Here is a 25,331-nt window from a genome sequence, read left to right as displayed (position 1 = left end):
GCCAGCGACCTTTAACAATCGCGCACGCAGCACTGTAAGCTTGCTTACCCCCAACTGCGGGTTGTGCTGATCCGTCAGTATATATAATACTTCCGTATTCTTCGAGAGGCAGGATTTCGATTGGCAGAGGACATTCGTATTCATATTGTAAAAATTCCTGTGTCTTTAAGTTAGGATCAAATTCGTAAACTACGTCTGTTGCAGCAAGAGAATTATCCCACTGAATCCATCTCGGATGCAAAGCTTTAGCATTAGGAATGCTTGCTTTAGTTACCGCTTCTAAAGCCGGTATGGGTGTTACGATTATTATTCGTTTACCTTGTGCTAGGGGCCTTTCTTTCGCTACAGCAGTCTGAACCGCAGTTAGAATTTTCTCCGTTGAACTGAATTTTATTTCAGCCTTTGTGTACAAATGTGATTTGTAAGCTATTGGTACCTTTTCTCCCTCATTAGAGGTAAGGTATGTGAATCCGCATCTTCCTGGGATGACTCGGATTACAAGATCACGTGTGTTGTCACGTGTATCTAATTTTGTTTTTGCTAACATGTCTGTTTGCAGTGATCTCAAAATTTCTGTGTGTTTTTGAGTCCAATTGATTTGTTTTAAATCAGGTTTTATTAGTTCGTAGAGAGGTTTAACCCTCTCTGCGTAATTTAGGATGTAAGTTCTTCCGAAATTCAGAAAACCTAGTATGGATTGTAAATTCTTCAGCGTTTTTGGAGCTTGGAGTAAAGCGCACTTCTCTAAGAAGTTGTCCGCTAGGCTTTTCCCTTCACTTGATAATTCGTACCCTAAAAATAGTACTGTCAGATGGGCAATTCGGGACTTTTTAAAGTTGAATTTGTAACCCTCTGCTGCGAACCCAAGTATAATGGTGTTCACTCTTTTCAAGTGAGTATCCAAGTCGTCGTCTGTGAGATAAATATCATCTACGTAAGACAATGCTTCATCATCATAAATTTGTAGTAACTCTGTTACCCTAGCTGAGAATAGTCCTGGGCTGTTCTTGAACCCCTGTGGGAGTCGACAGAATTTTTTCTGCGACCCAAATGCGGAGAAAGCGGTCAAATATCTGCTTTCTGGTGCAATGTTTTGACAAAAGAAACCATTAGAAATGTCTAATGTCGTTTTGTATTTTTTCCTAACTATGTTATTCATTAGGGCTGCACTATGCGAGTTTTGTACTGCAAAAGTTTTGCAACATGTATTAAGATGTCTGTAGTCCAAAACTAGACGATATGAATTGTCTGGCTTGGAGACAGGAAACAAAGGATTGTTCATTTGAGAGGTGCATGTTTCAATCACCCCCTGGTATTCAAGTTGATCTAAGATCTCCCTGACCTGTTTTTTAGCTTCTTGCTTTATGGGATACTGCCGTTGGGCAGTTGGTTCACTTTTTAGCTGGATTTTGTGAGGCGGTGAATCCTCATCCCATCCTACATGATTTTTATACAATGCAGGTGCCTGGGCTACTGCCCATTTCCTTGCATATGTATATTTTTTGTGAATCGGAATGTGATTCGAGAAGGCAGGCATAATCACTTCTTCGCCACAAGGGCACTCCCTGACAAACTCTGGGGGCCAATCTTTTTCAGCTAACAGAATATCGTAGCCTTTTGAGAGCTTATCCCAAAATAGACCCTTAATTTTCCTAGTCTTATCACCCTCCATACGTAATGTTATTTCATATATTTTATGGGGCTCGCTAAGTCTGGTGTCGGCAGTTTCAACCTGAATGTATTCATTCGTGTCCACTGTCTCCAGATGACTCATCAAGATCTTGTGCGCTATACTAATTTCTGCTGCACTGTCCAACATTGTCAATGCCCACTCCCCGTTTTTCAACTGTGTCCTCAGTATTCTCGGCATGGTTGATTACTCTAATACTGGCTACCTTCTTTTTAGGAAATTGAGATTTCTTATTTTGAGCAGGTTCCTTGTCTTTGGACTTGGTGTGCTCTCCTGGGTCTGACCGTCCTCTTCTTTCCGAATTCTGTGGAAGAGATCGAGAGGGACGTGTATCAATACTTTGATATCTATCAGGTTTTTTCAGATTATCCCTATTTCTAAGGTTATATCTTTTCTCAGAGGGCTCCCGTTGGGGAGACTGGCGATCTCGAGTCGGAGTTCTTTCCCTCCGTCGAGGAGACCTTCCTCTGGACTGGAAAACTTTTTCCTTGGGAGTGGATTGTTTATTTCCATCCCAGCTCTTTTTAGGAGTGTTTAAATTATTTTTAATAAATAATTTTTCAGGATTTTCGAGCAGTTGGGGCTTAACTGGTTTTCCACCCAAGCTGTCTCTACCTAATTCTTCATAGCATTTTTCTATGATTTTTGCAAGCTCAACAGGATCTTTTATATCTGTTTCCCTCACCATCTGGCGAATCGCCACAGATGCTGCTTCTCCTTTTATGTTGGCTAATAATATAGCCGAGACCTGCTTGAAGTCTTTCAGTAATTTCATACCTAGATTTAAAGCGGGCTCTGGACCGAATTCATTTTGAATCTGTTTTAGCACTTCTGGTATTACCGCCATAGACGGAACACCGTGTGTTTTTGTGTAAATGGAAGCAAAGACTGTACCCCAAGTGTCGCAGTCCTCCACGTGTGGTGCGATTCCCATAGGAAGGCAGATGGTCAAGATTCTGTGTTTCTCAATAGGGGTAGTATCAGGAAATACTGCCTCTATTTGAGTGATTTTCTGGGCTAACCAGAAAGGAATTTGTTCCCGTTTTACGGGTGTTTTACCAAGACATGACTGTATGTTCTGTGGTGTAATTTTATTTGTGTTCCCCTGGTGAGGGGTCAGCTGATGTGAATTAACAGCTGGCTGGACTGTTGCAGTCCGCATTACATATTGGACTAATTGCCTATGTATTTTTATTAATGTGTTTAGCTGTGCTAACAGCTCTTCTCTAGACATTTTTGCAATGTCAGGATGTGGTGTGTAGCTGGCTAGAACCGGCCACGTGGCTCCTGGTCTACCTAGTGGACCGAGCCTAGTTATGTGATCATTGTGTTTTAGGGCGCCATTAAACCAGAGCAGGTGCTCTTGAAATTTAAGTGGAATTTCAATCTCCTCGAAAGGAGCGTACTCTTCCGGAGGTTTCTCTATTTTGTAATAGTGAAACTCTTGTGTTATAGCGTTAACCGCTGGAAAGTTTATCCATGAATAGAATACCTCTGTCTGCCGATACTCGTGAGCCTCTATCACGAAAATTACTGTACCACCTTGAGGTGTCAGTCCGTGTTCTATAAGTTTTAAAGTTATAGATCTTCTTAACTGGACCGGGATGATAATAGCATCCGGATCTGTTTCTAGGAGACTCGTGTCTTCCTCTATTAGTAGGGATGCCAGTCTAACTGCTTCCCTTTCTTCTTCACTGTCTGTCATTTTTAAAAATGCAGGCTTTGCAGAGTAGGTCTCCAAGGAGACAAAGATTAGGTGCACAATATTTTGGAACACTGTATCCTTCAACGTTGAATAAACCAGAGCTTTACATAGGAATCTCTTCCTACTAAGGTCGGCGGATTTTAACCTTTCAACCACTCCAGACGTCTATTGGAGTATTTACGGGAGAAAGGGGTGTGAAATATGCACGACTGAGTTACTCTACAAGTCTTGCGTTAGTTTATCGCCTTACCAAAACGTTGGGCGCCATGTAGTGTAGTTCCTAGTTTCCCACTAGGCCCTGCGCATTGGAATAACATAAACAGTAGTATCGACGTGGAACTGCTTATATTCCAGGCCTCCACTGACTATGCTAAACTTAATTGGGTTGTGTTACCAACTAGCTCAGAGGTCACTGGAAACTTTCTTCTCTGCATAGGAAGTGATCAGCTTCCTTGGCACAGACAAGAAGGGATTCAGTTTTCCAACAACCGTGCAACATGACAACTTTGCTCCTCAGATCAAGAGTCGATCTCTAGGGTCGTGTGAAACAATAGACATAGATTTCACTCAGTCAGTCTAGTGCAGTTTACTTTCACAGTATGTAGAGAATAGAGAGACGGGCGTTTATCAATAAAGGGTTAACATTTATTGAACAGTCTTTCTTCTCGTACAAGAGAAATGTATTGCCACAATTGCAATAATTGTTATTATAAAAAGTACGTACAGTAAGATAAGTATTGCGAAATAGAACTGTAAAAGCATTGATATGGTTTCTTAGCCATACAATGGTTTAAAAGTAATAAAACATATATACAGTCATATATACATTAGGCTAACATACTCAACTGGTGCTTCTAACTAAGCCTACCCCAGTGTGCCTGACCTAAGCCTAACACGTGAAAGGGGAGTAAGTAAGTAGCTTAAGTTAAGTTGGTTTTTGCCAAGGTTTGTTTCAAGAATTCTCGTCTAAGGGTTTAGTCAACACCATACCTCTGAATAGAATGATGGAGGATTGGTATCTCCTTCAGGGGTCTCTCTCGATATCCCAGTCACCCGCGAGGGTAAACCGGAAGCGCCGGGACTGGATTTCTCTGCACGAGAAATGCAGCGGCTCTCTTCAGCGCGTCGAGGAAGGAGGGGGGACAGCGTCCGTGGGCAGCTGGAATCTGCTGGATGTCTTCGCAGAGGACGGCTGTTCAGCTCCTTAAGCGTACTGCACCATAGTCCGCGCTGTAGCGGCGATAATGGTAATCAGCAGCTTCACCACCACAGGATAGCAGCTGCAGCGACAGAGTGCTAGTTTTTACCAACACAGGGTCATGCAGGCAGCTGGCATCAGCAACAGGCAACGAACTCGCAGTTCGTATCTCTCTCCTTGCTTAAGGCAACGTTGGTAATATTTATACCTGACAGGTGCCGGGTTTGACGCAAGTTTGCTGGACATAAGACGTCAATTAAAGATGTCACTAGGAAGTGACAGTTATCAGTTGCTCATTAGAGTTCCATTACTAATCAAAACATAGCAAGCGGGGATTTCCAGGTTTGCTAAGTTTTTATCTTGTTGAAGAACTCGGAGTGTTATCTAGGAATATCAGATAGTGACTGCTGCTCTGTCATTGCACTAATTGGTCGCAAAGGAAGTAGCAGAGAGTCATGCTGGAATGTGGCTCTGTTTGTGTGAGGCCAGAGATGACTTTTCAGAAAATCGCACTTGAACGGTTATGCCAATATAGGGAATAAATGGATTTATAGCCGAATAGGGGCATAAGGTCACAGTATCGATCAGGAACCTAGATAAGCACGCAACAACTCACCCCCTATGGGGTGGACAATGTTGTTGGGATAGACATCCATCCCTTACGGTGTGGACATCGCTGGTAGGGATAGACATTCACCCACTATGGGTGTGTTGCCTTTTGCGGGATCGTGACATTTTTGTGTGTGATAGGTGTCTGACTTACCGTCTGTGACGAACCCATCGGTTACAGTTGTTGATTCAACCATAGGCGTAGAGTTTAGGGATCACATGCGCGATCGGATACATGGCTGCTTCGTCATTTCGTACGCGGGGATCCTGTAGTGGTGCGAATTGGAGCTGAACTACAGCTCTTCCGGATGCTATGACGTGCTGGAGGTTGCGACCTGTTCTGCGTGTAGTAAGTTTGCATCGTACTTGCCCGGCCGGAAACTGCTTTAGAAATGGCTCCAGACGAGTCCATTCAATGTTTACGGAGCTGGCTCGTACGGACAATGATGCTGGATTCGGGGTGTGCGTGTCACTTAGGAATTGGACACATTTTCGCATCGTACTTTGTCGTTTGGACGTACCGGCTTCCGGAACGAGTCGCTCGGATGGTAAGGCTACGGATGGCTCTGGGAGGGCCATCTGAGCATGATCAGAATCGGCCCCTTAGTGTTAAGCAATCTTGCTAGTGTTTTAATAGACATTTGAGAAAACTAAGGATCATATTATAAGCAAAATGGTACCTGCATTCCATAATAGCTATTTATTAGGTGTATTATTTTGATGGTTTAATTTGCTCTGTTGTCTGTCATGGCCAATTCACAGGTGTTCAACCAACCATCCATATGCTTACAAATATGTAGTAAGGAGGTTCACGCAGGGAGGATGAAATTCAGGAAGCTTTATTGAACATGGTTACAGGTTGATAGTTCCAGAACAGCAAGTAGTTATGTTCTTTAGAGCAGGTAGGAAAGCTCTGTGAAGCTGCCCATATGGAGCAGCCTGCCTCCCGCTTAGCCCAGGCTCAACTGTCACTTCACCTCACGGTCTCCAGACTTTCCAAGGCAAATCATGACTCCAACATTCTATTGAGCACACAGCACAGACACTGGCTGAGCAGGAGGTGAAAATCACATAACATTAACAAAAGCAGGATACTACATATCCCTTTTCCTTACACAAAAGAATCACAAGTCCTGTAATTGAATAACATGTAACGAGAGTAAACCAAGGAAGAACTGCAAGGAAGAACAATGAAGGAACGGAATAAATGTCAGAGAAAAGAACTATAAATGTGGAGGGAAGAGACAGGTGGAAGAAGACGAGGAGGAAACCATGTGTAATAAACACAAAAGGAAATGACCCATACTCTCCAAAAACTAATACAAAAAGAATGCTAATGAATAACCAAACAGGAGAGAGCAAAGAGATAGGTGAAAGAAAACGTAGACGAAGCAACGGGTAAAAAATACACGAATAGAAATGACACATACTCACCATCAAAGAATTACACTTGAGAAGAGAACAGTGAAAAGGCAAAAAAAACAAGTAAACAGAGAGACATAGACGCACCAAAGACTACCTCCAAACATACCCACTGGCCAGGTAGGCAAGCAGGGAAAGAAGGAAAAGGCATGACACGACCTACACACCAGACTACACTAAGACCACGAAATGGACAAGGAAGGAACACCTCCAAAACAAGGAAGAAATAGGAAGTAACTGCAAAGAGGGAAATACTAGAGACAAGGGAAGGCTAACAGCCAATTATAGTCCAGAAACCAAGGATGCAAAGAATGTGTAACATCACAAGGAGAACTGAACAGGCGGGAAAACAGAGGAAGAGAGAATATAATACAATAATTCATCCTCCCCCATTTTCAAACTGACAATTCAAAAGGAATAAGTAAAACATAGAGGTTTCAAATAGACAGTATACCATAATATAAGAATAACATTGCGAGAAAAAATAACAGCAAATAAGAATGAGACCCATGAAAATGGGACTGGCACCAATATGGGACTAAACACCCAAAAACGTGTAGATGGGACTGGACCCATGGCCTAACCCTGAGAGAAAGGCACAAATGTAGTGTGAGCATATGGGGCTAGAACCCAATGCCATCCCAAAGAGGGAAGAACCACAGTGTAAAGGGTACAAATGTAAAGTGAACAATGTACCCCAGAGAGTGTACACCAAGAAACCATGCACTACCCCGTGACATAAAAGAGGGTAGCTACTGCAAATGGGACTGTACCTATAACCTATCCCTAAGCATAGGGTTGTTTAACAAATGTAAATGGGACTAACACCCAAGGAACAATGCCCAGTGTGAAGGTGGAAACCATAGGTAGCCTGTGTAGGCAAGAAGAATTAGCGAATGGGGCTAGACCCATTGCCATCCCTGTGCAGGGAAAAAGAAAGTGTAAATTGTACACAAGTTAAATGAAAAATGAACCCCTGAAGGTGTGTACCAGGAGGATATGTACATAAAATGTGAAAGCCACAAAACCTCCCAAACAATCCCAGGGAGGATAATATAAGAAACAGACATTTCCTTCATGTAATGTGCTACAAGCCAAAACATGTATGCAAATGGTGAAACAGCAGCCACAAATACAAAAGGCTACAATGCGAATCACCAAAAACTTTTTTTTTGGTAACTGATAGTGTAGAGATAATTTAAAATTTGCGAACATTCGTGACAAGAATTTTCAATTCTATTAAGCATGCGGAGGCGAGGATTATGCTTCTCAATTTTCTTTACTGAAAATTTTCAGCAGCCAATCAGAAAAGAAAACAAAAAATACATACTACAATACCCATGAACCCTAGAGGGAGTCACATGGTAACCATAGAGAGGACCCCTATAAAAGGAGTATAAGAGACTAGAACATCCTCTTTCTTTGTGTATAATAACAGGTATGTCCAAATAATAAGAGAAACAGTTCAAGATCTGGAACCATAGGAAACAAAGTTCATCCATCAGAAGGGAATCCACCGGCCAGCAGGCAGCCTCAAAACTTGAAGTGAATGGCGAAGAAACAGCATCCAGCAGGAATCAACGAAGAGTCTCTGCAGAGGCGAAGAATACCCCATCTTACTTGGGATCAGAATCTGAAACGAAAGGCAAAGCCGTAATACCAGAACTCCAGAAAAAGGAGGCACAGCAGAAGGGAAGGGTAAACAAGAGTATAACATATACATTGCGGTATAAATATATCATATCAGACATTACAGTACTGAATTATGGGTGGGATAATCCTCGCCTCTGCGTCCTTAATAGAATTGAAAATTCTTGTCACAAATGTTCGCAAATTTTTAATTCTATGTGAGGACTGGAGGCTCCGATTATGCTTGTTCAAAGCTGAGCCACCACAACAGATGCAGCATTTACAATAGGTTTAAAATAAAACGTTTTGAATGTAGAGTCAGAGGACCAATCAGCAGTTTTCATAATGTCCGCTAAACTGACTCCGAGAGAAAAAGCCTTGGATGCCATAGCACCACGAGCAGAATGAGCACCAAATCTGGAATTATCAATGCCTGCTTTGCCCATCTGCCAGTGAACCCATCTTGCTAATGTAGCTGGGGTCACTGGGCGAAAAGGCTTCTGCAAAGCAATCAACAATTGACCTGTCAAATCTGGACGAAAACTTGGGGTACTCACCTCGAAATCCCGGATGCATTGAACCACGCAGAGTTTGGGTTGTCAGGAAATGCAGGATAAGAAACGGAAGAAGTGTGACATTTAGTGCGTTTTGTGATCAAAAAAGTAACCCCTTCTGGGGTAAACCTGCGACCTGCCAAATCAAGAGCACGGACGTCAGAAACACGTTTACAGGAGACTAGACAAAGCTAGAAAAACAGAAGGGTATGTGGAGGGTCGAGGGGAATATTTACCGACCTGTCTGCTCATTCCCCTGGATACAAGATACATGACACACAAAAGAGCAGACCAGGTCTAGAGATGGTGTGTAACTACAACAGTGACTGTGTGACAGTAGTGGTGCATGCATGAGAAAAACATTGAAAACAAAAGGCTAAAGTAATTCCCATCAGACCACCCTTTTGGTGGAGTTTACGTCATGTGGGAAATACTATTCATACCATCCCAAGTCTGGCCATATAGTGCCGGTGCGGGAGTGGATGGAAATAATGTAATCATACATCCTAGAGTGATGTTTGATAGAAAAGTGCAGTGCTCAAGTGATAGTGATGGATAAAATCGACTACAGGGACTCCATACCACGTTTTAAACAGGAGTCCATGTGTCGAGGTTAAAAATACGCCAAGTAGTAAGACTACTCTCTGGCGCCGTACAAGATGGTCGACATGTTTCAGCCTTATGGGTGTTTGCCCCGGCTTTCTTCAGGACCTTAGAGATAAAGTGGCTACTGCAACTACACGTAATGTGTTCAGCGGATCATGACAAGAATGTACTTGTAAAAAAGTTACATGTATACCAATACTTAAGTGTCCACTGTAGGGAGAGAAGTATGTCTTCTTCCTATCAAAAACAAAAAGAAAACAATTTGTCAAACAACCCTAAACTACACACATACACCCACACACGCACACAGAGACCGTCTTGCCACACCTGCTAGAATAATTTGCATTCTGCATTATAAAGAGCATAATAGCTTGATCACCCTGAGGCATTTCCTCAAGGTGATACTCACCCAGCTTTGTGTGGGTGACGACCTCACCTCACCCGGCGACCGCTCGGGAGTATGAGGCCCCGCTCTATAGTGTAGAAAAAAGGGGGAACACAGTAAGCACATACCTTTACAGTGCCCAAACCAATGGTACTACACATATAACCCAACTGACGTGTGTTAGTGACCTAACTGTCAAATTAAGAACTGACACATTAAAAGATTCCCAAGAGGCGCATAGAAATCGCGCATCTTGCGATGTCCATCATGTCGCAAGGTGTTGTCCTGACATTCTACTGTGCCTCAAAACAGCTACTTTAGGACTCCTCTATAGATGATATAAATATAAATAATGAGTGTAGACTGGAGACTTAGTTAAAGGCCACAGTACATTGGTGTTATTGGGGGGTCCTGAGGGGCGCCCATGAGAGGCTATCTAGGCCACTCTCAATCAATGGCTCCTTGATTGTTAGGGAATACCAGAGTCCTCTCCCAGAAACATGAATGGCTATCTAGGCCACTCTCAATCAATGGCTCCTTGATTGTTAAGGAATATAGAATGACGGGGTCCCCTCCTAGAAACAGAGCCATCATGGCTCCTACTACCTGTCTCATCAGTAGTAACTGACCGGCATAAAGAAAGACCACCAGGCGACTCACCTGTCCGTCGGTGCCCCCGATTTTGCACGAGCGGAAGTGGAGGTGTGTATAGTGCCGCCCATTGCCCTTTTAAAGGCCACTGATAATTGAATAATCAGTCCTCCGTGGTGTAAAAATAGAACAGATGCGGAAGCTAGCGCGAACGCGAAAGATGCCGCTGCTTCTTCGCGCATGCGTGGTAATCAGAATCTGTTGCTTATTAGCGCATGCGCAGTATTTTTAGAGCGCACGGCTTCGGCTTTTTTCATCGATTCATGGCGCCGTATTTAGAAAAAATGAAAACAGAAAAGGAATAACCTAGCACTCAATCGTTGAGGCAGGAAACAAAGAGATAACTAAAAAATCCTGTCTTGTACTCGGTCCTGTCTCACTAAGGACTAATTTGCATGCCCCAACAGGAGACACTATTCCTCAGGCATGCGCACGGCGAGTCTCGCCGGGCTCCCCGTTTTTTTTCAAAAAAACTCCCAGTACAAAGAGGGGGGAGTAGGGGATTGGTTTACCCATGTGCGTATCTCCCAATGTGGGAAATAACACTGCATGGTGGAGTGGATGGTATCCCTACACCATGGAATGAAATATTGAAAAAATGATAATGCAAGATCATTCTTTAATGTGAAAACGCCCACACTGAGTGGCAAAGGGACGTACTTTCAAAAGTAGCTCTATAACAACCTGTTTATAGAAAAAAGGGAAGGAGGTGCCTAACCCACAGAGTAAAGATTAACAGTATAAATTTAATTTTAAAGGGCATATACTCCATAAGGAGTCGCTATTCGATGAGACCTAACTAAATCCCAAAGAGGATTGTTGGTTACACAGTGATTGTAAAGGAGATGGAAAGGATGTTGTTATCCTAGAGTGTCAGTAGAGATAGACAGAAGGGCAACATACACAATTCAGTTGGGTGAGCTCTAGGGGTGCAAACAAAACTGCGTTTGCATCCAATCCAAATTGACCCGCAACTAAAAAGTTGCTCTTAACACTAGAAAAACAGAAGGGTATGTGGAGGGTCGAGGGGAATATTTACCGACCTGTCTGCTCATTCCCCTGGATACAAGATACATGACACACAAAAGAGCAGACCAGGTCTAGAGATGGTGTGTAACTACAACAGTGACTGTGTGACAGTAGTGGTGCATGCATGAGAAAAACATTGAAAACAAAAGGCTAAAGTAATTCCCATCAGACCACCCTTTTGGTGGAGTTTACGTCATGTGGGAAATACTATTCATACCATCCCAAGTCTGGCCATATAGTGCCGGTGCGGGAGTGGATGGAAATAATGTAATCATACATCCTAGAGTGATGTTTGATAGAAAAGTGCAGTGCTCAAGTGATAGTGATGGATAAAATCGACTACAGGGACTCCATACCACGTTTTAAACAGGAGTCCATGTGTCGAGGTTAAAAATACGCCAAGTAGTAAGACTACTCTCTGGCGCCGTACAAGATGGTCGACATGTTTCAGCCTTATGGGTGTTTGCCCCGGCTTTCTTCAGGACCTTAGAGATAAAGTGGCTACTGCAACTACACGTAATGTGTTCAGCGGATCATGACAAGAATGTACTTGTAAAAAAGTTACATGTATACCAATACTTAAGTGTCCACTGTAGGGAGAGAAGTATGTCTTCTTCCTATCAAAAACAAAAAGAAAACAATTTGTCAAACAACCCTAAACTACACACATACACCCACACACGCACACAGAGACCGTCTTGCCACACACTCTACACTATAGAGCGGGGCCTCATACTCCCGAGCGGTCGCCGGGTGAGGTGAGGTCGTCACCCACACAAAGCTGGGTGAGTATCACCTTGAGGAAATGCCTCAGGGTGATCAAGCTATTATGCTCTTTATAATGCAGAATGCAAATTATTCTAGCAGGTGTGGCAAGACGGTCTCTGTGTGCGTGTGTGGGTGTATGTGTGTAGTTTAGGGTTGTTTGACAAATTGTTTTCTTTTTGTTTTTGATAGGAAGAAGACATACTTCTCTCCCTACAGTGGACACTTAAGTATTGGTATACATGTAACTTTTTTACAAGTACATTCTTGTCATGATCCGCTGAACACATTACGTGTAGTTGCAGTAGCCACTTTATCTCTAAGGTCCTGAAGAAAGCCGGGGCAAACACCCATAAGGCTGAAACATGTCGACCATCTTGTACGGCGCCAGAGAGTAGTCTTACTACTTGGCGTATTTTTAACCTCGACACATGGACTCCTGTTTAAAACGTGGTATGGAGTCCCTGTAGTCGATTTTATCCATCACTATCACTTGAGCACTGCACTTTTCTATCAAACATCACTCTAGGATGTATGATTACATTATTTCCATCCACTCCCGCACCGGCACTATATGGCCAGACTTGGGATGGTATGAATAGTATTTCCCACATGACGTAAACTCCACCAAAAGGGTGGTCTGATGGGAATTACTTTAGCCTTTTGTTTTCAATGTTTTTCTCATGCATGCACCACTACTGTCACACAGTCACTGTTGTAGTTACACACCATCTCTAGACCTGGTCTGCTCTTTTGTGTGTCATGTATCTTGTATCCAGGGGAATGAGCAGACAGGTCGGTAAATATTCCCCTCGACCCTCCACATACCCTTCTGTTTTTCTAGTGTTAAGAGCAACTTTTTAGTTGCGGGTCAATTTGGATTGGATGCAAACGCAGTTTTGTTTGCACCCCTAGAGCTCACCCAACTGAATTGTGTATGTTGCCCTTCTGTCTATCTCTACTGACACTCTAGGATAACAACATCCTTTCCATCTCCTTTACAATCACTGTGTAACCAACAATCCTCTTTGGGATTTAGTTAGGTCTCATCGAATAGCGACTCCTTATGGAGTATATGCCCTTTAAAATTAAATTTATACTGTTAATCTTTACTCTGTGGGTTAGGCACCTCCTTCCCTTTTTTCTATAAACAGGTTGTTATAGAGCTACTTTTGAAAGTACGTCCCTTTGCCACTCAGTGTGGGCGTTTTCACATTAAAGAATGATCTTGCATTATCATTTTTTCAATATTTCATTCCATGGTGTAGGGATACCATCCACTCCACCATGCAGTGTTATTTCCCACATTGGGAGATACGCACATGGGTAAACCAATCCCCTACTCCCCCCTCTTTGTACTGGGAGTTTTTTTGAAAAAAAACGGGGAGCCCGGCGAGACTCGCCGTGCGCATGCCTGAGGAATAGTGTCTCCTGTTGGGGCATGCAAATTAGTCCTTAGTGAGACAGGACCGAGTACAAGACAGGATTTTTTAGTTATCTCTTTGTTTCCTGCCTCAACGATTGAGTGCTAGGTTATTCCTTTTCTGTTTTCATTTTTTCTAAATACGGCGCCATGAATCGATGAAAAAAGCCGAAGCCGTGCGCTCTAAAAATACTGCGCATGCGCTAATAAGCAACAGATTCTGATTACCACGCATGCGCGAAGAAGCAGCGGCATCTTTCGCGTTCGCGCTAGCTTCCGCATCTGTTCTATTTTTACACCACGGAGGACTGATTATTCAATTATCAGTGGCCTTTAAAAGGGCAATGGGCGGCACTATACACACCTCCACTTCCGCTCGTGCAAAATCGGGGGCACCGACGGACAGGTGAGTCGCCTGGTGGTCTTTCTTTATGCCGGTCAGTTACTACTGATGAGACAGGTAGTAGGAGCCATGATGGCTCTGTTTCTAGGAGGGGACCCCGTCATTCTATATTCCTTAACAATCAAGGAGCCATTGATTGAGAGTGGCCTAGATAGCCATTCATGTTTCTGGGAGAGGACTCTGGTATTCCCTAACAATCAAGGAGCCATTGATTGAGAGTGGCCTAGATAGCCTCTCATGGGCGCCCCTCAGGACCCCCCAATAACACCAATGTACTGTGGCCTTTAACTAAGTCTCCAGTCTACACTCATTATTTATATTTATATCATCTATAGAGGAGTCCTAAAGTAGCTGTTTTGAGGCACAGTAGAATGTCAGGACAACACCTTGCGACATGATGGACATCGCAAGATGCGCGATTTCTATGCGCCTCTTGGGAATCTTTTAATGTGTCAGTTCTTAATTTGACAGTTAGGTCACTAACACACGTCAGTTGGGTTATATGTGTAGTACCATTGGTTTGGGCACTGTAAAGGTATGTGCTTACTGTGTTCCCCCTTTTTTCTACACTATAGAGCGGGGCCTCATACTCCCGAGCGGTCGCCGGGTGAGGTGAGGTCGTCACCCACACAAAGCTGGGTGAGTATCACCTTGAGGAAATGCCTCAGGGTGATCAAGCTATTATGCTCTTTATAATGCAGAATGCAAATTATTCTAGCAGGTGTGGCAAGACGGTCTCTGTGTGCGTGTGTGGGTGTATGTGTGTAGTTTAGGGTTGTTTGACAAATTGTTTTCTTTTTGTTTTTGATAGGAAGAAGACATACTTCTCTCCCTACAGTGGACACTTAAGTATTGGTATACATGTAACTTTTTTACAAGTACATTCTTGTCATGATCCGCTGAACACATTACGTGTAGTTGCAGTAGCCACTTTATCTCTAAGGTCCTGAAGAAAGCCGGGGCAAACACCCATAAGGCTGAAACATGTCGACCATCTTGTACGGCGCCAGAGAGTAGTCTTACTACTTGGCGTATTTTTAACCTCGACACATGGACTCCTGTTTAAAACGTGGTATGGAGTCCCTGTAGTCGATTTTATCCATCACTATCACTTGAGCACTGCACTTTTCTATCAAACATCACTCTAGGATGTATGATTACATTATTTCCATCCACTCCCGCACCGGCACTATATGACTAGACAAAGCAACATAGCAAGCTTGGAAGAGAGTTGCTTGCGAGATAAGGACTGGAATCCAAGAGACGTAAAACAAGGGAGACATCCCAAAGTTCCGTATATTTAGAACATGGAGGTTTGACTAACCGGCTGCCCCTAAGTAATTTGCATAACAACGGATGCTCCCCCAGTTGTTTGCCGTCAACGGACACGTGACCCGCCGAGATGGCTGACCTGAAATTGTTGACAGTACGATAAGCAAGGCCGAAAGTGGCGAAGGACGCTCGGAAGTTCACTACTAAAAAGACATCTGCTGAAGTGAGATCCACGTCCCGTTGAGAGCACCAATCACACCAACGTTTCCATGCTGTAGCATAACGTTTGTGGGTGTTGGGCGACCAAGCTTCGTTGATAAATCTGGCAGCGTCTCTCAAAAGGCCTGGGACTTTCCAGCGATCCCCGAAAGTTGCCAGGCGACCAGCATGAGTTGACCCGATGTCATCAACGGATGGGGAGACTGGAGAGGATCCAATAACAGATTCCACCGTTGGGGAAGAAGGAGAGGAATCGCACACAACGTTTCCAGAAGCACCGGGAACCATGCTTGAGCCCTCCAAAGAGGAGTGATCAGAATAATTTCCGTCTGATAACATTTCGTCCGAGCCAGGACCCTTGGAATCATGGCAAACGGAGGGAACGCATAACAAAGAGTCGGAGCCTGAGGCCAAATCTGCAGGAAAGCATCCGTGGCTGAGGCCTCTGAATCCGGACGCCAGCTGAAGAACACCAGGATCTGAGTGTTGAGCCTGAAGGCAATCTGACAAGGACCCCACAACTTGTTCAACCAACGGAACACTCGAGGGTGAAGCCGCCAATCGCTGAAGTCCCGAAGGTGGCGGGAATGCCAATCGGCAACCTGGTTGCTGCACCCTGGAAGGTATTCCGCCACTACAAGCAACTTGTTCTGAAGGCAAAAGAGCCAGAAGTCCTTCACAATTTCCACTAGATGTCAGGATCGCGTCCCGCCCAACTTGTTGACATAACGAACCGCAGATACGTTGTCCATGCGAAGAAGGATGCAACAACTCGTCAGACGGGGAGAGCGACATCGAATTGCAAACAACCCCGCTAGGAGTTCCAGGCAATTGATATGGAGAGACAGTTCCTCCGGAGACCAGCGACCGCGTGTGGACAGTGGGCCGCATCGGGCTCCCCAACCCCACCGACTGGCATCGGATTCGATGACTACCTCCGGCGTGTGACCAAACAGTGCTCGGCCGTTCCACGACTCCATGTGTTCCAGCCACCACAACATCTCCCACCTCGCTTCCTCTAAGAGAGGAATCTGATCAGAATACCGGAGGCCTTTCTGGAGATGACACATCTTGAGTCGCTGAAGTGCCCGGTAATGAAGGGGACCCTGGAAGATCACTTGTATTGAAGAAGCTTATAACCCGACAACTCGGGCTACAGACCTCAAGGACACAGTCTGCTTGTTCAAAATCAACTTCAACTCTCTCTTGATTGATCTGATCTTCTGATGGGGTAGAAGGAGCTGACAAAAAGGGAATTGACTAGAAAACCCAGAAACTCCATAGTTTGCGAGGGAACCAATACCGATTTCTGAGGATTGACCAGAAATCCCAGATTCTGCAAGAGGTCTATTGTCCAGGCAAGATGTTGCGATACCAGCCGAGGGCATTGACCCAAGATGAGAATGTCGTCCAGATAAATGATGAGGCAAACGCCTCTGGAACAAAGAGACTCCACGACAGGTCTTAGAAGTTTCGTGAAGCACCAAGGTGCTGACGAAAGGCCGAACGGAAGGACTTTGTACTCGTACCTTGTCCCCTGCCATTGGAACTGAAGAAAGCGACAATGAGGTTCGTAGATGGGCACTGACAGATAAGCGTCTTTCAGGTCTAGACGGACCATCCAGTCCCCTTCCTGAAGAAGATGGATCCCCTCCATCTTGAAGTGACATATACAACCCATCCATTGAACTCCTTGAGATTTAAAACAAGCCTGGATCCACCCCCTTCTTCTGAACCAGGAAGACGTTGCTGACAAAACCCTGAGGATGGCGAGCCGTTCGCACTATGGCCCCTTTTTGCAGAAGAGACTCGGTTTTGCTGGAAATGAAGACCTGATCCTGATGAGAAAAAATCATCGGACGCGGGGGAAGAGACTGAGAAGGGGAATGAAGAAATTTGATTTTGTATCCCTGAACCGATGCGAGGATCCACGCATCTTGCGAGATCTCTTGCCATTTGTTGAGAAAAAACTGTAGCCTGTCCCAACTGAACTTCTGAAAAAGGAACTAGGCTCACCTGAAGCAGCGGCATCGCGTTGGCCTCCCTGGTTACCACCATAACGTCCTTTCCTGTTATATTTTCGGGAACCACGGGATCGGGTAGAAATTTGCAGAGGAAGTAGAGTCTTGATACTTCCCTCGTTGAGTGTTAAATCCTCGCTGGGTGCCTTGCTGGTAACCTCGGCCGAACGACCGCCCCGATGTCGTCCGGCCCTGCCAAAAACCGGACAAAACGCCCACTTCAAGGAACCCTGCGCTTTATCAAGGCCACTTGAGGTGGCGAGAAACTTCGTCAATTCCTTCAGGAACGGTTGGCCAAACAAAAGACCCTGCGCCAAGGGACCTGACTCTGAGGAAGACAACTCCGCAATTTTGGGTCAAGTTTCAGGAGGATAGAGTGGCGGCGTTCGCTGGACATTGCGCAGTTGGCATTGCCCAATAGACAAACTTCACGCTAAGCCCAACAAATTAAGTCATCAGGGTTAATTATCTGCCTAGTAACCTTTGCTCTGAAACCTAAATCCAAGATTTTTGTAATAGGACCGGTCAAATCGAGCAATTTGTCCTGACAGGACCTCCATGCACGATCTATACCCTTCTTAGGGTCCTTGGTTTATTTTTTTAAATATGTGAGCATAGAAGGATCCACTTCCGTAGTGTCCGCAACCTTGTCTGACAAATCCGGATGGGGGCATTTGGACCTCAAACGCGCCCTGACATCCTTGTCAAAGGGTTGTCACAAGTGGGATTGGACGTAATCTGCAACCTCTGTAGATGGTAGCCAGGAGGTAGAATTTGGATGAATAATGGAAGTAGGATCAAAGGTTAACAAGGTGGGGTGGGAAGGAGCATCAACGTATCGCTCTTTGCGCAACTTCTTGGCAGGGGGAGGTGAAGCCTCTGGGTCAGACGTCGAGGCAGAAGAAGAGGTGTCATCATCATCCCTGCGAGTTGATTTGCCAGATGCAGCTTTGTTAGTGGAGACATAGGAATGGTCAGAAGACAATGACTGCTACAGTTTTGCAAAGTCTGAGGAATGTGGATTTTTTTTTAATTCTTTTTATTAACTCACACAAAAAATACAAACCAAAAGCACAGACAATAAAATACACTGGGTTGCGTCTAAGCATGCAATAAATAATTTCACATCCTCCCAATTACAAAATACAATACCAATAACATTGTGCGGGTTCAGGGATCCTCCGACACAGCTTGATCGTCCGGTGTGGCGGGGGAACACATATATCACCTCTATACACATTCCAGGCCCCCCAAATTTCCCCCACTTCTTGGGTCTCCCCCTGGCCACGTATACAGCTCGCTCTCCAAACATGCACCAGTCCAGGTCTTCCATCCATTTCCCGATATGAGGCGGCTGATTTGCTCCCCATAATTGAGCGATATTACGCTTGGCAATAGTACATGCCAGCGTGACCCACACCTTTCCGTGAGATGTCTAATCAGTTGGTTCCCAGACATTCAAGAGACAACGGCGTGCCTCCAACTCGAAACCTACTCCCCACACCTCGCGTATCTTGCCATGAACTCCTGACCAATACCCCCGGATGATGGTACAGTCCCATAACATAGGCATAAACGTTCCAGCCTCACCACATCCCCTTCTGCACTCACCACTTGCAGCCAAACTCATGTGCACCAATCGTGGGCCGGTAACATAGCAACGGTGGAGGACCTTCAATTGCACCAATCGGAGTCTCATTTGGATAGCAATGACCCTTGGGGAAGCCACCACGTCCCTCCAGTCTTCATCGTCAAGGATCAGCCCATCTGCAGTCCATTGATCTCTAAGAGCCACAAGTGAATCGTCCGTGTGATTAACTAGCTTTTTATAGATCAAGGAGATCATTTTCATCGGAAGATGGCCGTCCAACACCCGATCCTCCAGAGGGGAAGCCTCCGGGGGTGTGACTCCCCGGGGAATACCAGACAGCAACGCATGTCTAATCGGCAAGTAACGAAACCGCTCACTCTCCTGCAATTGATACCGTTCATGCAGAGTCTCGAACGTAAAGATCCTGTCTTTGCCCCATATATCTCCTACCTGGGAAATCCCAATGAGGTCCCACTTGTCAAAACCTTTAGTCTTCCATAAACTACCCAGGCATTCAGCATTCCATAGTGGCGTGGCCAAAGTTATATTCCCATCCCATTTAAGGGAACGAATAGCCTCATGGCAGACCTGAACAGCTACCGCCGTACGCCCAACCAGGGGAAAGCGCCCCCGTCTGGCATACAGTGCCCTGGAGTACTCTCCACCGGGAATCTGGCCGCGATCCATAGCATAGCCGGGATCCAGCGGCGATCCATAAATGGCATGATTAACTGCCGCCAGCTCAGACGCCCAATAACACTTCCGGATATTTGGTGAGCCGATACCCCCGTCATACCACGGCAATGTCAGTTTAGTAAACGCGATTCGCGTCCTACCATCCCAAAGGAGTTGCCTCTGGAACGACTCAATCTCCTTGAAGTAAGACGGGGGAACAGGGTCCATAGACTTTTGGCGTGCGTACAAGAAACGGGGAAGAGCCATCATCTTGAAGAGGACGATGCGTCCCAGCAGGAAGAGCGGTCCCTCCGGAGTCTGGCCAGTGGTGGCAACAAGTTATTAATATACCTACTCTGGAGATTTAATGACACAAAAATGCCAAGATACCCAAACCCCTCCGGCTCCAATCTAACTGGGCAGCCCGCAGGGACATCGGGGGATCACCACTTAAAACAAAGAGAACCGACTTCGCACAATTAATGGCGAAACCAGAATTTCTTCCAAACACCACCCGGACGTCCAGAAACACTATCAGCGAAGTCCGGGGGGGTTGACAAGTATAATAAAATGTCATCGGCGTAAAGTGATATCTTATCCTCCTACTCGGATGCCCACCTAATCCCCCTAATCGATCTGTCCCAACGAACCCACGCCGCTAGCAGCTCTAGCGCTAAGGCAAATAATAACGGGGAGAGAGGACATCCCTGTCTGGTGCCCCTCCCCAAGGCAAAGTCAGCAGACCTATGATTATTTCCTACGACCCGAGCAAGGGGATCAGAATACAAAAGACGGACCCAGGAAGCAAACTCCAGACCAATGCCCAACTTGTTCAAGACGGCAAAGAGATAAGGCACCTCGACTCTATCAAAAGCCATGGTGGCATCCAGGGACAACAAGACAGTCGGCTCGTGTATTTTTGATGCGCCACCCAAGACCCCGGCGTTCTGCGCAAGTTAAGGGCCGTATTGCGGCAGGGCATAAAACCTGACTGATCCGGATGGATCAGTGCTGAGATGACCTTAACCAGGCAAGTCGCAAGCGACTTTGTTAAGACCTTCGGTTTGGCATTCAGAAGGGAGATCGGCCGGTATGAAGAGCATTCCGTCTTCGGTTTGCCCTCCTTGTGCAGGACTACGATATTCGCAACACGATGATCGTACAGAAGCCGGCCCCTCTCCCTGCTCTCGCTAAACATATCCTTGACAAAAGGAGCCAGTTTGTTTGCATTCACTTTATAAATCTCTATGGGGAGCCCATTTGGGCCAGAGGCCTTTCCAGAGTGAACCCCTCTAATGGCCCGCGCCACTTCGTTGTTCGTAAATGGAGAGTCTAAGTAATCACTGTTCTCAGCGGAGAGAGTGGGCATTGGAATATCTCGAATCATCTCTGCATTTTCGGACATAGTGTACCTGCTTTCGGTCGCATACACCACCGTGTAGTAGCCAGCAAATTTGTCCGCAATCTGCTGCAGATCCGTTATTTCATCCGAGCCGATGGGCTGCAGCACCGGTACCAACCGTGACACCCATTCCCCTTTTTCCAGCCAGGCTATCAACTTCCTGGCCTTATCGCTATGTTCATACACCCTGCTCTGGGTATCCCCCAGTTGTGTCGTCGCCCTATCCCGAGCCAAGCTCCTATACTCATCTCTAAGGAGGCGCAGGCGGTGCAATCCCTCCGGGGTGGCGTCAAGCAATACCTCCGGTTCTAATGCCAGCAGACCTGCTTTCACTCTGTCAACCTCAGCACGGCCCTCCCTCTTCTTCCCCGAAATGAAAGATAGTAATTCCCCTCTAATGACAGTTTTATAGGCTTCCCACAGGGAACATTTTGAGTTCACTGTACCCACATTTTCTTGAAAATAACTATCAGCAACACGCACAATCTCCTTTTTAGCTGTGGGGTCCCACAACTGCCAAGCGCTAATAGGTGCAACTCTAGCCACGTCACGCCCACCAAGGTCCAAACCAATCCAGACCGGCGAGTGATCCGAGACCCCCCTAGCCAAGTGCCGCACCTCCCGGATCCAGACTGCCTGTGCCGCCAGCACCAATACATAATCTATCCTGGAGAGGGACTTGTGTGCTGCCGAAGCGTGTGTATATTGCAATTCACTGGGATTTTTAAGCCTCCACCCATCAATCAGACCAGTAGTCTCCACAAAGTCGGTCAACCATCTCCGGGACCGCAACAAAGCCATAGCCGGACGCCTATCAGCCTCACCATTCATAACTGCATTGAAGTCACCACCAGCAATCAGCACCCCGACAGGCAATGTCAAAAACATCTTGCACAGGTCCTGAAAAGTATCGGTCTGAAGGGCCTGTGAGACATAGACGGACAAAAAGGTCACAATCCTCCCCTCCCATAGCCCCGAAATCCCAGCATATCTACCTCTATTATCAGTCCACGTGGCCTGGATGGCCAGCGGAAAGGAGTTCTTGACCAAGATCCCAACCCCTCTTAACCTGGCTGTGAAACCAGCATGGGCGACCAGTTTGTATCCCCCTTTGTATAGTGCCATGCATCGCTTTCCCATGAGATGAGTCTCCTGCAATAACACCACATCTGGGGAGTGCCTCCGGATCAACTGGCCAACCATACCTCTCTTGATTTTGTCCCCAAGCCCATTCACATTCCAACTTAGTGCAGAAATCCCAGCCACCCTTTTATCGGAGGACATTGCAATACCATGACGTTACATAATTGACTGACGGCACCCAGTGTGAAATAAAACAACATACAATAAAACAAAAACAAACCCCAAACACCCCCTCCATCTCCCCTCCCTGCACCCCTGCATACAGCTTACGCTCATCCCCAACTAGCAGTGTGCCTATCGCCCCAGCTAATCTACGAAAATCTAAAAGTAGAAAACAGAGGAGGGCCTACGAGTGGGCCAACCACCCCCCAACTCCATGTGGATATTCCCGCACCATAAAGCTCCTCAAGAACAGTATGAACACAGACCTGCAGGTAATCCTATCACTAGCCCCCGCTGAGCCGCCCCCCGAACAACTATCTACAGCCCCCTGCTGACCTCACAATAAACCAAGTCATTGTTCATCGGCTTCCCCTTGGTCGCAGGACTCCTGGTCCGGCCGCTGAACACCATCAAACCAGTTCGCAGCCACGTCAGGATTATCAAAGAACCAGGCTTTCCCATCCATTTCCACTCGAAGGCGGGCCTGAAACATCATAGCGTACCGCATACCTTTGTCTCCCAGTTTCTTTTTGATCGACATGAACCTCTGCCTTTGCTTCTGCACCGCCTGAGTGAAGTCCGGAAAGAACAGGAGCGTTGCATTCTCGAATTCTAGGGAATCCGCAGCATGAGCCGCTTGCAGGATAGCGTCCCGGTCACGAAAGTTAAGGACTCGAGCAATGATCGGTCTTGGGATCGCCCCAACACGAGGCCTGCCACCCGGGATCCTGTGGGCACGTTCTACCGTAGAAAACTTACTGAGGCCCTTAGGTTTAAGATGATTGAGGATGAGGTTCTCTTCAAACAGATCAGTTGCCTGCCCCTCCGCCTTCTCCAGCACTCCCAGGATGCGAACATTGTTGCGTCGAGCCCGGCCTTCGTATTCATCAAGCCGACGATCAGTAAACTCCCTAGAGGATATAAGATCACGCACCTCCTGCTGCAGCTGGTTCACATCATCAACAAGGCTTGTTGTTTTAACTACCAGTGATTTAACTTTCTCGTTTGCCTTCGAAAGGTCTTCCCTGATCAGCCCCATTTCTATCGAGACAGTGTCCAGCTTATCAAGAGTCTCCATTTTCTGGCCCAGGGACGTCCGGACCCCTGTGATGGCCGCCATGAGGTCCTTTAATGTTGGTTCCTACCCCACAGGATGATCGTCGGAGCTTCCGCCTGGACCCCTCCTCGAGTCAAGCGGTGACCCCTTAGGCAGAGTATACCTGTCCAACTTATTGGACTGCACCTGCCTAGCTCCCCTGGTGGTCTTGGGCAACAGTTTCTCCGACTCTGTCTTCGTCGCCATAGTGCCCCCACTTGATGCGTCCGCCGTCGCGCTCCGGAGTTAACAATGGGAAGTGCCCGATGGCACACGGAACCCAACAAGGGAACGAGGTGCCTCACCGCCCCCACATGGAGCGGATACGATCCGGGGACCCAGACCAACTCTCTCAGCAGCTGCGACAACTGGGGTTAGTATCGTCACTGGTCCTTATAGTGCCCGTCGCTTCAAATCCACCAGCCGGGCACAACATTGGGGCAGAGGTAGCAAACCACCCTGTGGCCCCGCTACCAGCAGCCAGAATGAAGAAGGCCCACCAGGGGTGCAGGGCAGCCAAGGATGGAAAGCTGCGTGCCAGCAGGGCCCCCCTCATATACAAGGGCCCAGCGTGGTCATCCAGGACCCTCCGGAGCACAGGGGAGCACCTCTTTGAAATTTGCGGCACACCATCAGGGACACACAGCACACGAAGGGGACCGGCCGCCCCCTGTCCCTCCATCGGAGAGAAGTCCAGGCGGGCTGCCGTGCTGGGAGCATCGGTGGGGGCCTCCACTTAGGCCCTTTGCGCAGGATCACTGCCGGGCGTCCTACCCCAGCCCCAGTAGCCAAGGTGCAGGCCAGCAACCTCCGGAGATCCGGCACCCCGGGCACTGAACAAGGGGCCAATCCAATTGGGGCTGATTTCAAGCGCCCCCTGCAAACATGGGGGGGCCAGAGCAGCCAGCAAGGCACCAGGGGTAAATGCGGCCGCGACCCCCGCAACCTCTGGCCGGGCTGATTCGGGTCCGACCCGGGGGCCGATGTTGTTGCGTTGCGGCCGGGGGTCGCAGGCACTCGAGGCCCTGGTTTTCAGAAGCTGCAGGCCGCAATCTTACGAGTGGTGCAGCGCGGTCGCCGGGGCACCAAAAAAGTCCTGGACAGTCCCCACGAGCTCCGCTGCAGCTCCCCCACCTGGAGGACGGGTCGGGGACAGGATCTGTTCAGGATGGCGAGTCGGGTAAGAGAGGTCGGCCGGAGCCGATCTTCAAACGGCCATCTTGGACGCTGGCTCGGCTCCTCCCCTGAATGTGGATTTTTTGACACCTTAACACCAGCAGTAGTAGAACGATATTTAGCACCAGGGACCCAGCCTGGCTGAATGGCATAGTTGCAGAGATGACGTTTCAGGGGCTCAATAGCCCTGACCATAGCTTTGTTGATGGAGTGCTGTACACCCACATCTAGAATCTCAGCAAGGTCATTCTCCAAAGACCCAGAGGGCTCCTCCTCAAAATAATCAGCGTCATCATAGTAGTAGTCAGACATGATATGCACTTGTAAGTGCAAAAATATACCCACAGGAGGAAATGAGAAAAAATAAACGCTGCCAATGGTATAAATAAACGTAGAACTAAAGGCAGTGACAAATAAGGGGGAGTGGTACAGATCCCTGGCAAGCCAAGCAACACAGGAAGAGAGACAACCAAGTGTGCAGTTAAATTAGAATGTGGAGGAAGGG

At 46.7% G+C, this 25,331-nt stretch overlaps 1 pseudogene; it reads left to right on the top strand.

Annotated features, from left to right (window-relative positions):
* LOC147685402 (uncharacterized) overlaps window positions 1–17,536 on the top strand; it is a 53,893-nt pseudogene extending 36,357 nt beyond the window's left edge.
* The last annotated feature ends 7,795 nt before the right edge of the window (window positions 17,537–25,331 follow it).

This window comes from Lissotriton vulgaris, chromosome 10, assembly GCF_964263255.1.
Source record: "Lissotriton vulgaris chromosome 10, aLisVul1.2, whole genome shotgun sequence".
In the NCBI taxonomy this organism is placed as follows: Eukaryota; Metazoa; Chordata; class Amphibia; order Caudata; family Salamandridae; genus Lissotriton; species Lissotriton vulgaris.
This window is presented reverse-complemented; position numbering and strand designations above follow the sequence as displayed.